We start from the raw sequence: 12,808 nt of genomic DNA on the forward strand, positions 1-12,808 counted from the left end.
CTCCAATTTTAATGCCCACGAAAATACGTATGTTTTATAATATATTTTAATACTGATCATCAGAAAAAAAGGGTCTCTGCAGTACATGAATCATCAGAAAGAGCTCTTGTAGTACAGTACATGGATTATAAGAAAGAGCTCTTTTTAGTACAGTACGTGCATCATCAAAAAGAACTGTAGTACAGTATACGAATCATCGGAAAGAATTCTTTGTAGTACAGTACACAGATCATCAAAAAGAGCTCTTTGTATTACAGTACACGGATCATCAAAAAGAGCTCTTTGTATTACAGTACACGGATCATCAAAAAGAGCTCTTTGTATTACAGTACACGGATCATCAAAAAGAGCTCTTTGTAGTATAGTACATGGACCATCAAAAAGAGCTATTTGTTGTACAGTACACAAAGCATCAGATAGAACTCTTTGTACAACAGTACACAGGATATCTAGAGGAGCAAATTCAGTTTCCTAGTGACAGGCTTAGCCATAGCACTTGCACTGTCCTTCAAGCTGTACCAAGGTTGACTTCCAGTGCTAATAATTCCCTGGCCATTAATAATAATCCTTAGTTGCTGGGTTTACTTATGTTATGGGCCAGGAGTGACTCACGCTAACAGTACAGAAGGAATCTCCGTATTAGGCAGTCTGGATTATGGGCACATCCTGAATCCAAATGACTTATAGTCTGCTGAATTTAGTTAATCATTTCAGGATCATGGGGGCTGGCGTTCTGGGAACTTCATCAGATGAACTCTACTAAAAATACCCAAGGAGGAAACAAATAACTCAGAGATTATATTTTTGTGAGAGTCAAATGAGGGACATTTGAGGACTAAAGTAATGAAATTAATGGAGGGGTAAGTTTATGTAGAGCCAAATATAGTGTGCTTATCGCATTGGAAAAGCAGGATAGTTTCTACATTTTGGGCAATATTTGGTTCCTCATTGATTTATTTGCTGATATGTTGATCAGTGACCGTGAAGAAAAACTACAGCAGCTGGTGAAAGCTGAGAGAAAATGAGAGCAAGAGTAAGATTATGTGAATGATTGAAAACCAGTAAGATGGAGCAATTAGGAATCGAAATGTTTAATTTGCCGGAGTATTTTTGAGTAACTATAGTGGATGATGGTTGGTTTGAGGAGAGAGAAAAGCCTCAGAAGGTAGCAGGATATGTGTCAAATGTTGGAAACTGACATTGTCTGGAGAACTAGATAGGAGTGTATGAAGGGATTATAAAACCAGTACTCTCTGTGGAAGGAAAGTGATGATGGTGAATGAGTAGAAGATGAAGAAAAAGTTGAAAAATGTTGAAGATAATATTTTCTAACGTGATAAGGATTCCATCTCCGTGTGCGTAAGCTTAGTCTACGGCAAAATAATCAGGTCTAGTTTCAAGGTCCTCCTGATCTCAGGTTCACACATTCAGTTCCCAGTGAAAAAAAAAAAAAAAAATTCAATAGAAGTTCTGTCGAAGAAACTTCAATCTTGGACACTAACGCACTTCACAAAACTCCTCTTAGGAAGTTGCACATGTTAACCTAATTGCAAGATGAACATATACTAAATTCTTAACACACACACACATATATATATATATATATATATATATATATATATATATATATATATATATATATATATTTATATATATATATATATATATATATATATATATATATATATATATATATATATGTATATGTGTGTACACACACACACACACACATATATATATATATATATATATATATATATATATATATATATATATATGTATATATACATATATATATATATATATATATATATATACAGTATATATATATATATATATATATATATATATATATATATATATATATATATATATATATATATATATATATATATATACATTCTTTACACATTCTCCTCTTTCCTCGTTCACCTAACTGTTCCTAACACTAAGATAACGGACAAATTCTTCTTCACCCAAGGGGACAAGTATTGCACTGCAATAGTTGTTCAGCGGCTACTTTCCTCTTGTTAAGGGTAGAAGAGACTCTTTAGCTATGGTAAGCAGCTCTTCTAGGAAAAGGAAACTCCAAAATCAAACCATGGTCTTCCGCTGTCTTGGGTGGAGTTCTCCTGCTTGAGGGTACACACAGCACACTTTTCCCATCTTATTTCTCTTGTTTTTTTTTTATCGTCTATATATGAAAGATCTGTTTTAATGTTGTTACTGTTCTTAAAATATTTTATATCGTTCATTACTTCTCTTGTAGTTTATTTACTTATTTCATTTCCTCACTGAGGTATTTTATCTGTAGGAGGCCTTGGGCGTGTAGCATCCTTCTTTTCCAACTAAGGTTGTAGCTTAGCAAGTAATGATAATAACAATAATAGCCTTCCCATGTCTAGAGTTGTAGTTCTTTTGTTTGAGGGTACACCCAGGCACACTATTCTGTTTCCTTATTTCCTTTCCTCACTAGGATATTATCGCTGTTGGAGCCCTTTGGCGTATACCAGTGGTTCCCAATCTATCTTTTTTTTTATATGGAGTAATTCTTACATTTATTACTTAGCATTGTACAGGAAAACAGATTTCTGTTTGTATTACATTTTAATAAAGAAAGCCACTCGAACAAATAATAGTACATTCCAGTAACTAAAAACGAAACATTTGGTTCAAAGTGAGCGAAAAAAAGTTTGAACATTAGCAAATTGGCCAAATTGTTTTGCAATTTTAAGAATAGATAATTTGAAAACATGGCATATAATATTTGGAAATACTTATGAGACCAAGGCACAATTTCTGGTCAAATTTAGTGAGATGGATGCTGCTGCTTCTTCCCCACAAGATCAGAAATTCTAGGATTGAAGGATGACAGCACACAACGCAAGTCATTTTCTACATCAAGTCGTTTGCGCTGTTATGTTTTAGAACAACAAGAGCTGAAAATACTGCTTCACAAAGATAAGTATAAGAAAAGGGAACAATCGCACGAATTGCTTCTTCACCTACTTCCGGGTACATGGGGAGATATTACACCCAAAACTCTCCTAACTTCATTGTTTCAAAGTCCCTTTTCGCGCTCGAGTCACATTTCAAATAGATTTTATTCTTCTATTAAAAAAGTAATTTCGATCAGATGACTTCACGCCCCCCTTGTTTCGTCCTCACGCCCCCCTAGTGGGGCGCGCCCCCCAGTTTGGGAACCACTGGCGTATACCATCCTAATTTTCCAATTAGGGTTGTAGCTTTGCTAATAATAATAATAATAATAATAATAATAATAATAATAACACATTTATATGTACACTCATGTATCATATATACAGTATATATACCATCATCATCATCATCATCTCCTCCTATGCATATTGACGCAAAGAGCCTCGGTTAGATTTCGCCAGTCGTCTCTATCATGAGCTTTTAATTCTATAATTCTCCATTCATCGTCTCCTACTTCGCGCTTCATAGTCCTCAGTCATGTAGGCCTGGGTCTTCAAACTCTTCTTGTACCTTGTGAGCCCAGCTGAACATTTGGTGAACTAATCTCTCTTAGGAATGCGAAGAGCATGCCCAAACCATCTCCATCTACCCCTCATCATGATCTCATCCACATAATGATACTCGAGTAATCTCTCTTTTAGTTTCATTTCTAATCCTGTCCTGCCATTCAACTCCCAATATCCTTCTGAGAGCTTTGTTCTCAAATCTACTAAATCCATTGCTGATTGTTTCATTGCTATACCATGACTCGTGTCCACAGAGTAACACTGATCTCACTAAACTGATATATAGTCTGATTTTTATGTAATTTCAGGCGATTGAATTTCCAAATTTTACTTAACCTAGCCATTGTCTGATTTGCTCTTTTCAATCTTTCTCTAAACTCACATTCTGAAGACCCTGTATTGGAGATCTTAGTTCCTAAATACTTAAATGATCCTACCTCATTAATCCTTTCTCCTTACATTGATATTTCATCTTCCATTGCATACTCCGTTCTCATCATCTCTGTCTTTCTTCTCTATTTATCTTCAGCTTAACATCGTGGGATATTTCATGCATTCTGGTAAGCAAGCATTGCAAATCTTGTGGTGTTCGGCTAATAAGGACAGCATCATCAGCATACTATAGGTTTGCTAAATTCCTATCACCAATCCAGTCCAATCCTTCTCCAATCATCTCTGACTGCTCTACACATTATAAAATACATGAGGATAAACAACATAGGTGACAACACATTCCCTTGGAGTACTCAGCTGTTCACTGGAAATTCATTTGATAAGACTCCATTAACATTAACTTTGCACTTACTATGCTCATGAACATATTTAATCAAATATATATATATATATATATATATATATATATATATATATATATATATATATATATATATATATATATATATATATATATATATATATATATTTCGTATCAGAATGCATAGAATAACACACGAGGTTGGGCTCAGGATAAATAGCAGAAAGACAGAGATGAGAACGGAATATGCAATAGATGATGAAATAACTTTGGAAGGAGAAACGATTAATGAGGTAGAATCATTTAAGTACTTAAGAAATATGATCTCCATTACAGGGTCATTAGAATTGGAGTTTAGTAAACCAGACAAAGGCTAGGTCAAGCAAAATTTGGAATAAAATCACCTGTTATTACATATAAAAATCAGACTATATATCATTTTAGTGAGATCTGTGTTACTGTATGGACGTGAATCGTGGTATGACAATGAAACAATATCCAAAAGGTTTAGTAGATTTGAGGACAAAACCCTCAGATGAATATTGGGAGTTAGTTGACAGGACAGGATTCGAAATGAAACTAGAAGAGAGATTACTCAAGTGCCATATGTGGATGAGATCATGGTGAGGGTAGATGTAGATGGTTTGGGCATGCTCTTCGCACTCCCCAAGAAAGATTAGTTCACCAAACTTATAACTGGGCTCCACAAGGCACTAGAAGTGTTGGAAAACCAACGCCTACATGGCTGAGGACTATGAAGCGTGAAGTGGGAGATGATGAGTGGAGAAGTATTGAATTAAAAGCTCAAAATCGAGGCCCTTTGTGTCATTAGGCGTAGGAGGGCACGGTGATGGTGATATATACTCCTCTTTGCTCTCATCAAATCGCCTTCTCTTCCTTTCCGTGCTTCTTTTACAATGTGTAGGGACCCGTTCCGTTCTGACGTTCTTAATACCCATCAATTATCTGTCATTCTCGGTATATGTCTTGTCCATGTCCATCATTAAAATATCCTCTTCTTTAATTTGCTCTCGTATCCATGTTGTTCTTTTTCTTGTTTTGTGTTAATCTCATCCTTATTCTTTCCATTGCCCTTAGAGTTGTATCTAGCTTATGTTCTAAGGCTTTGGTCAGATTTCAAGTTTCTGATGCTTAAGTTAATAGTGCAAGGACCATCTGACTAGAGAACAATGGTTTTATTTAGGAGTGGGCTTCTGGAAAAGGTGCTTACCGTAGCTAAAAGTCTGTTCTGGCATTACCAAGTGGAAAGTGGCCATTGAACAATTAAAGTGCAGTAGTTAACCATTTGGGTGAAGAACATTTTTTTTCGGTTATCTTAGTGCTGTCAGGTGTATGCAGAAAGAGAAAAATGTATGCAATGAACTTAAATATCCTGAAGATATCAAGTTGCGTTCAATATACATTACGCTTACGTGTGATCTGCTATACAGCGATTAATTTTGTGTATGTTTGTACTAGAGTTCATCCACTATTCAGCAAAAAAAAAAGTCTGAATGTGACAACTGTTGTATTTTTGCTTTAATGGAGAGAGAGAGAGAGAGAGAGAGAGAGAGAGAGAGAGAGAGAGAGAGAGAGAGCGTGTTATGTAAACAAACGTGTGATAATACAAATAAAGCGTTTAATGCCGTTCTTTTACATTCGTATTGCAGGATTCATTCATGTCCGCAAAACCTAGACACTTGGGATAGGCGGGTAAATAAGAGAGAGAGAGAGAGAGAGAGAGAGAGAGAGAGAGAGAGAGAGAGAGAGAGAGAGAGAGAGAGAGAGAGAGAGAGAGAGAGAGAGACCTATATTGATACAATCCATTTACAACCAATTTGACTAAGTTCTTGTAATATCCATCCCCTAATTCACTGCCCAATCATGTGCTACAGACTCTGTTGAGGAAAACACAAGTGAGTCAATCGAAAACTCAATGAATTTGAATTTTTTTTTCTAGAAGTATATGGCAAGTTTTTTTCTCTCGCTAGTATCAGAAAAAAATCTGTATCTAACAATGATATAGTCATAGGAATAAAACTAGATGTAGGTCAGAGTCACTTTTTATTTTGGCTATTAATCCGTTATTCTAAAAACCTCTTATGTAATAAAAGCGAAAGAAGGCGAGTAAAAATTGATCGGTATCAGCGGTGCGCGCGGTGGTCTCAGGCGGTCGATCCCTGTTGCATATCGCGCACTTTTCAAATACTTGTTTTTATTTATTTTACCTCTTCGTTACCGCAATCTAAGCATTACTTTCAGTAGGCATATTTATATTTTTTAGCGCAAACATATATTTAGTAGAATGTAGCTTAGTGTTATTGGCTGTAAAATTAATGAAAAGTTCCTAATATGCAGACGACGTTTCTCACTACAACCCAGGCAAGATACGTCTGTTTCCCATTTCAAACACTCCTTCGAATTCTATTCAGTATATTGTTATATTGACTTTCTGATAATAAATGAACAAAAATTAAGGAAGGTATTGTTGATAATATGATTTAATGATAAACTTTGATATCTGTAATGAAAATTACCTATATTTGGAAAGAGCATGAGTGAAACAGACGTTCTAACAAAATGTCGGACTGAACGTGAAGATTATTTTACGGATTATAGTCTAGAATTGAGAGTTTTCGCTGGAATAATTCCGAGATAACAACATTTTGAAGTTTATCTTTGCAATGCCATTCTGTAAATCCAACTAAATGGGCCAATAACATCTCAAAAAGACAAATTAAAAGAGGGTCAGTTTGTTCGTTCGTGCGACCATAAACAATAAACAAACCCTCGGGGGCAGATCGCTACCACTGGACGCCTACCATCGTCTCTTCTTCCATAATTTCCATTTTTTCACCGTAACCAAGTGGAGTTCTCCCATGAATCTACTCACAGAGGTACGCCAAGGCATAGAGATCCACTTAGTGCATGGTACATTGTGTTAGGCATTTGAAATCGGGTGAAAAATAAGAGACTTTCTCACACAAACTCTCACTCAGTCAGCTCTGCTCCAAAACCTTGTCAAGTCTTGGGGGGGAGGGGGAATGGGGTAGGCCTCCTCCATCCCTCGTAGACCCACAACCAAGTGAATTTCGAGTTACACTCGAAAGTCCCACTGCAGTAGTCAGTGACAGTTCGATTTTATGCATATTATCTGTGAAAGATTTTTGAAAATGCGAAATGACGTTGTTTTGCGTACTTGGTGAGTTAGGCCGAGCGGTCTCCCCCATTTACTCCTCTGTGACGAAGTTTTGTTGATATTTGCTAATTCAAATGGCGTTTTGCCATCAATTTTAGTGTTCTTTCTACATTGACCGCTTTCTATACCACATATTTTCATTGGCTTGGGAACAGGGAAGTTAGCGTAGCTTAGCCAAACGGGGAAAGGTTATCTTATCTACCGTAGGTCTAGGCCTATTTCTACCCATCCTCCAATAGGCCTAGGCTGAATGTCCACAGGTTGTCTAGATTCTGCCAGTAGGTTATCTTTGGCCGAATATGCTTGATAAAATAATTGAGTGTAGCCCAAGGCTCGTCTTTGTAGCCTAGCACACTGATAGGTGCTATTGAATTCGGCAGAGCTAACCATAGACCTAATCTAATGCAGTCTAGTTCAGTCTATGACCAGTCTCTTTTAAGCTGATGTGTTTGAAGGTAGGTTAGAACTGTGCATCTTCAAGTTCTTTTAAATTGTCTGGTTTGGCATGTCTCAAGGCCATTGTAAACTATCCTAACCATGCAAACACTGTTTATAGGCCTACACTCTGCTGCTTCTATGCTTAACTCAATTGTCAATTTACAAGCTGGCTACTTTTTTGGAAGAATTATCGGTAATTGTTTACAACACCACGCTCTCCATTTACTCCAAAATAATGCAATCCTGCAGTTCTCATGTTCTTGCACAGTAATTAGGTGGTTATTTAAATTCGGGGAAAGCAATGATTAGCAAGATTATGTTGAGGAAGGGTGAAGGGGTTATAAAAAGAAAATAGCTCGGTTTCCTCACTAAACGACTTGGAACTGACACATCAACATCGTCAACCAAACAGAATTCGTGATACCAGCGTACATAAACACAAGTTCGTGATGCCAGCATACATTTGATATACTGTATATTCAAAATATACTTAATTAAAATGGATTAATTACTTAAAAGTGTCCAGAAAATATGCAATTTACAAATAGTGACACTTTTGAGTAATCATTCAATTTTTGAGTAAGTATATTTTGAATATACAGTATATCAAATGTACGCTGGCATCCCGAACTTGTGTTTATGTACGCTGGCATCACAAATTCTGTTTGGTTGACTATGTTGACACGTCAGTTCCAAGTCGTTTAGTGAGGAAACCGAGCTATTTTCTTTTTATAACCCCTTCCCCCGTCCTCAACATATCTTGCTAATCATTACTTTCCCCGAATTTAAATAACCACCTAATTACTGTGCAAGAACATGAGAACTGCAGGATTGCATTATTTTGGAGTAAATGGAGAGCGTGGTGTTGTAAACAATCACTGAATTGTCAGCAAATGGGCCAGGCTTATCCATGCATTGAATGCCTAAGGTTTTGTATATTAGGTTAGGAGGTTACGAGCTTGGTGTAGAATTAGTTACAACGCTACAGTAGGTTAGGTTAACGCAGGCTGTAGGTGTAGAAACTTCATCCAATGTTGGTGGCATCATATGATGACTTGATGCCCTTGTTATTACCAGAATGCACCTAATCTTTCACACGAGTCAAATCCTTTCTTCTGTGAACGGAAACATTCCAATCAATCAATGTATCGTGTAATACACTTAGTATATCTATATAAGATTATATTTGAGTGTTATGGTTCAGAGTATTTTCCAATCATGTTATTAAGACACAGTAGCTGGCATGCCATTAGCTTAGTGTATTTTCAGTTATGGATATTGTTTTGATATTTTTGTGTAATTCAATTAAATTTAACTTCCTATTTTACATTGTTTAATGTAATGTCCGTTTTTAAAGTTACTGTAATTATATTGTACTTCTTTTACTGAGAGTGTGAGTGAAGATATTAGACGTGTGTTCATAACCCGTAAACAAATATACTGATCTTTGGCTGAAAGATGAGAAAACATTCATGACTAATATATTTTTAAACCAGAGAAAATAAAACTACACAATAGCCTTTGTCACATTCATACTTTTAATTACTGAATCGTTTATGAAAGCCCATTACCATAAAACTTGAGCGAAATACTTCATTTCAAACTAGCACAGAATGCTCATCAGCAGTAAGTTGACAGCCTTCAATGCAAATTGTCATTTATTCCAAGTTTGTATACATTCTCATGCCACTATGGTATTTAGGCCTTGTCTTCCAATGATTTCTATAGCACCTTTCCCTATTACTCAAGCACTTTGGTTTGAACATTGGACTCTGGTACCTTTTAAAATTATACTATAGTACCTTTTGAAGTTATACTATAGCATCTTGGTTTAAAAATTGTATTCAAGAACCTTAGAAAATTAAACTCTAGCACCTTGGACTGCAGCATCTTTTAAAATTATACTTTAGTATCTTGGTTTGTAAATTGTATTCAAGAACCTTTGAAATTTATACTCTTGCACCCTATTTTAAACCTTGGAACCTAGCACCTTTTAAAATCATACTCTAGCATCTTTGTTTACAAATTGTATTCAAGAACCTTTGAAAATTATATGCAAGTACTTCGTTTTAAACCTTGGACCCAAGCACCTTTTAGAATTATACTCTTGCATCTTGGTTTGTAAATTGTATTAAAAAACCTTTGAAAATTATACTCTAGCACCTTCTTTTAAACTTTGTACTCTTGCACCTTGGGTTGAAAATTGTGCTCTAGCATCTTGATTTGAACCTTGCATTCGAGTATTCTTATTTGAATCTTGTACTATAGCACCTTGATTCAACCTTGTACTCTAGTACCTTTATTTGAACCTTGTACTCTAGCACCTTTATTTGAACCTTGTACTCTTTTACCTTTTGACCCTTGTTCTCTAGCATCTTGATTCAAACAAGCTTCACTAACCTATTGGTATCCATTCTTCCCACATTACCAAACCACTTTACAATATTATTGTTTATGGTACTAATCTTTTATTTTTGTGTGTTTCTGCATTTTTTGCTTTATCCATTCTTATATCACATAAACTGCCAACCGAACACTTCAGTGGTTTCAATTATTTCTCTAATTTACTCTTCGCATTCACACTTTACTTCCATAAAGTAAAGTTAGTTCATCAATACCTTTATAGATGAAAATAAAGGTCTCCAAACATACATGCATACATTATACCTCTGCTTCCAAAGACACTGTTTTTTCCTTATCTAAAGTACACACCTTAGTACCTTTATTACTTTGCATGGCGTCTTGCCTCTTCTTATGCCTTCCGAACATTTGTTATATTTAATTTTACATAATTTGTATATATCAAACATTTCTATTCTTCCACCAGACATATTGATCCTGTATTCATAGTTCTGTTCTCTGGGTTTCCATTTACCCTTAGTGGCTAACTTTATTCTTTATTTTTTTTAGATTTTCCTTTAGCAAACATAATTTTAAACACTTACTTCCCTAGTTTTAGCAATTTATTTAAATTATCCTCAATCACTGTCATTTGCAAATATCATCTAACACTTCTTTCACTAGAATGTTTTTAATTGGCAATTCTTCACCTGCACGTCATTCCTTCTATATACGTGTTGAATATGATAAGATTTTCTCAAACCCACTTGCATATTGAACCAGGTTCTCCTGCTTGCATATTTAAGGTGAGAAGGAAAATTGTTGTACAACCCAAGAAAGGTAATGGCATAATTGTGAAATAAATAAAGTAATGATAGTAGTAATAGAGATATGGAGAAGTTTAAGTAGCAGTGGTTTATCAAGTGCATTACAGGACAAGGTTTTGTGATAAAATGAAGTTTATTTTTGTTTGTTTATTTGTCTCGATGTTTGTTGGTTAGAAAAGAAAGGAAATGTGTAATGATTGATATTGGTAGATTTTAAAAAACTAAACAATAATGGGAGAAACTATAGAGACTATTGAATCAGGAGATCATTGTATGATGGGACGGTGGATAATGTTAGCATGAATAATGACATAAATCTTAAAGTAGAAAAAATGATTTAGAACAGCTGATATTATTGTGTGTGGTGAATAATTATCATTAAATTAATTATTTAAAGGGTTTGCAAAAAGAAAAGGTAGGTGAATCACCAAATGATTGAATTAAGGATAACATCAGGAGCTCAAAAAAGTCTTTGAAAGAGACTAGATTTACTTTTGAGGATATTCTAGTGGTGATGGGTTGATGTATTGTTGAGCCAAAGCTTTCTTTTAGAAATGAAGCTTGAATGGTGAATGCTGTAGTTATTGTTATTATTACAAGCCAAGTTCCAATCCTACTTGGGAAAGCACAATACTGCAAACCCAAGGACTACAGTAGGGAAAAGAGCTGAGTGGAGAAATGAAATGAAAAAAAAAAAAAATAATAGAAATGAAGGAAAGAAATTAGAATATAAGATAACAATTTTGAATAGAAAATGAAAATATGAAACAAGAATTATGTCAACTTACGCAACAAAAAGGGTGCTTTCACTAAGTTGGATCTTTTGAATTTTCACCAATTCAACAAGTTTGAACTTTTGAATTTCCACCAATTCAATGGGTTGATTGATTTGGAAGGTTATTTCACAATTTGATCAGAGTGAAATAACACTGTTGAAAATAGTGTAGTCTTGAGCCTTGAAAAAGCAATTGCAAGACATGAAACTAACTGCATAACTTGCATGATGTGTTGGGTGGGGATAATTTGAGAAAATCTTAAAGTAATAATTTTCTGTATTATGAAAAATTATATACATCCTTCACAGACAACTAATTGGATGATGGTGCCAGAGATTAATATTCAGATCAGGGTCAAGCATTTGAAAATGTGAGGCAGCTACTGAACAGCAGCATACAAAATATTACCAAATACAACAAAGCATTTTCTGAAGATAGACTTGTCCCCAAAATTTTGAAAAAAATTTCAGCAATTGAGAAAGAAACCAGACTGAGATGTTTTATGGAAAGGGAATCTGTAATTAAGAATATCTCGGGCGGAGGATCCAATATAGATAGCAACAGTGGCTTGCAGAAGTGTTAGCTGAGTGCTCTCTTTTATTGTATCAAGTGAAATCATCACTATTGTTATACTGTGTATAGGAAAACTATCAGTAGACAGTAAAAACTAAGTGAGAATTATTTTGAATTATGAATGAATTATTAAAGGACATTCTAAGATTGTATAGTTGTAACCAATGTGATAAAAATCTTTCTTCCTAGATGCCATCAGATATGTTAATCAAAGCTACATACTGTTTATGTCTCAAATGTGTTATTGTAATAATTTTGACAAAGAAACAATTGAGAACATTCAGCTGGTTACTGATATAAGACCAGAACTTACACTGTAAGATACAATTTTAGAATTCTTGGATTAAAACTTTTACGTCAAGAGCCAGCAGGTTACTTGGCAAACTTGCCTAGGC

General features: G+C 35.0%; 1 protein-coding gene across 2 annotated transcripts in view; it reads left to right on the top strand.

Annotated features, from left to right (window-relative positions):
* Positions 1 to 7,030: 7,030 nt before the first annotated feature.
* The window catches only part of Fbl6 (F-box and leucine-rich repeat protein 6), a 46,099-nt gene continuing 40,321 nt past the window's right edge, over positions 7,031 to 12,808 (top strand). Inside the window, exon 1 of one of the 2 annotated variants that reach the window (XM_068385480.1) lies at positions 7,031 to 7,157. The gene's annotated coding sequence lies outside the window, so the exon portion shown is untranslated. Of the gene's footprint in view, positions 7,158 to 7,263; positions 7,463 to 12,808 lie in introns of those variants that run through there. The other variant, XM_068385481.1, reaches the window with a different exon arrangement.

The sequence above is a fragment of the Palaemon carinicauda genome, chromosome 13 (genome assembly GCF_036898095.1).
Source record: "Palaemon carinicauda isolate YSFRI2023 chromosome 13, ASM3689809v2, whole genome shotgun sequence".
NCBI classification, from domain to species: domain Eukaryota; kingdom Metazoa; phylum Arthropoda; class Malacostraca; order Decapoda; family Palaemonidae; genus Palaemon; species Palaemon carinicauda.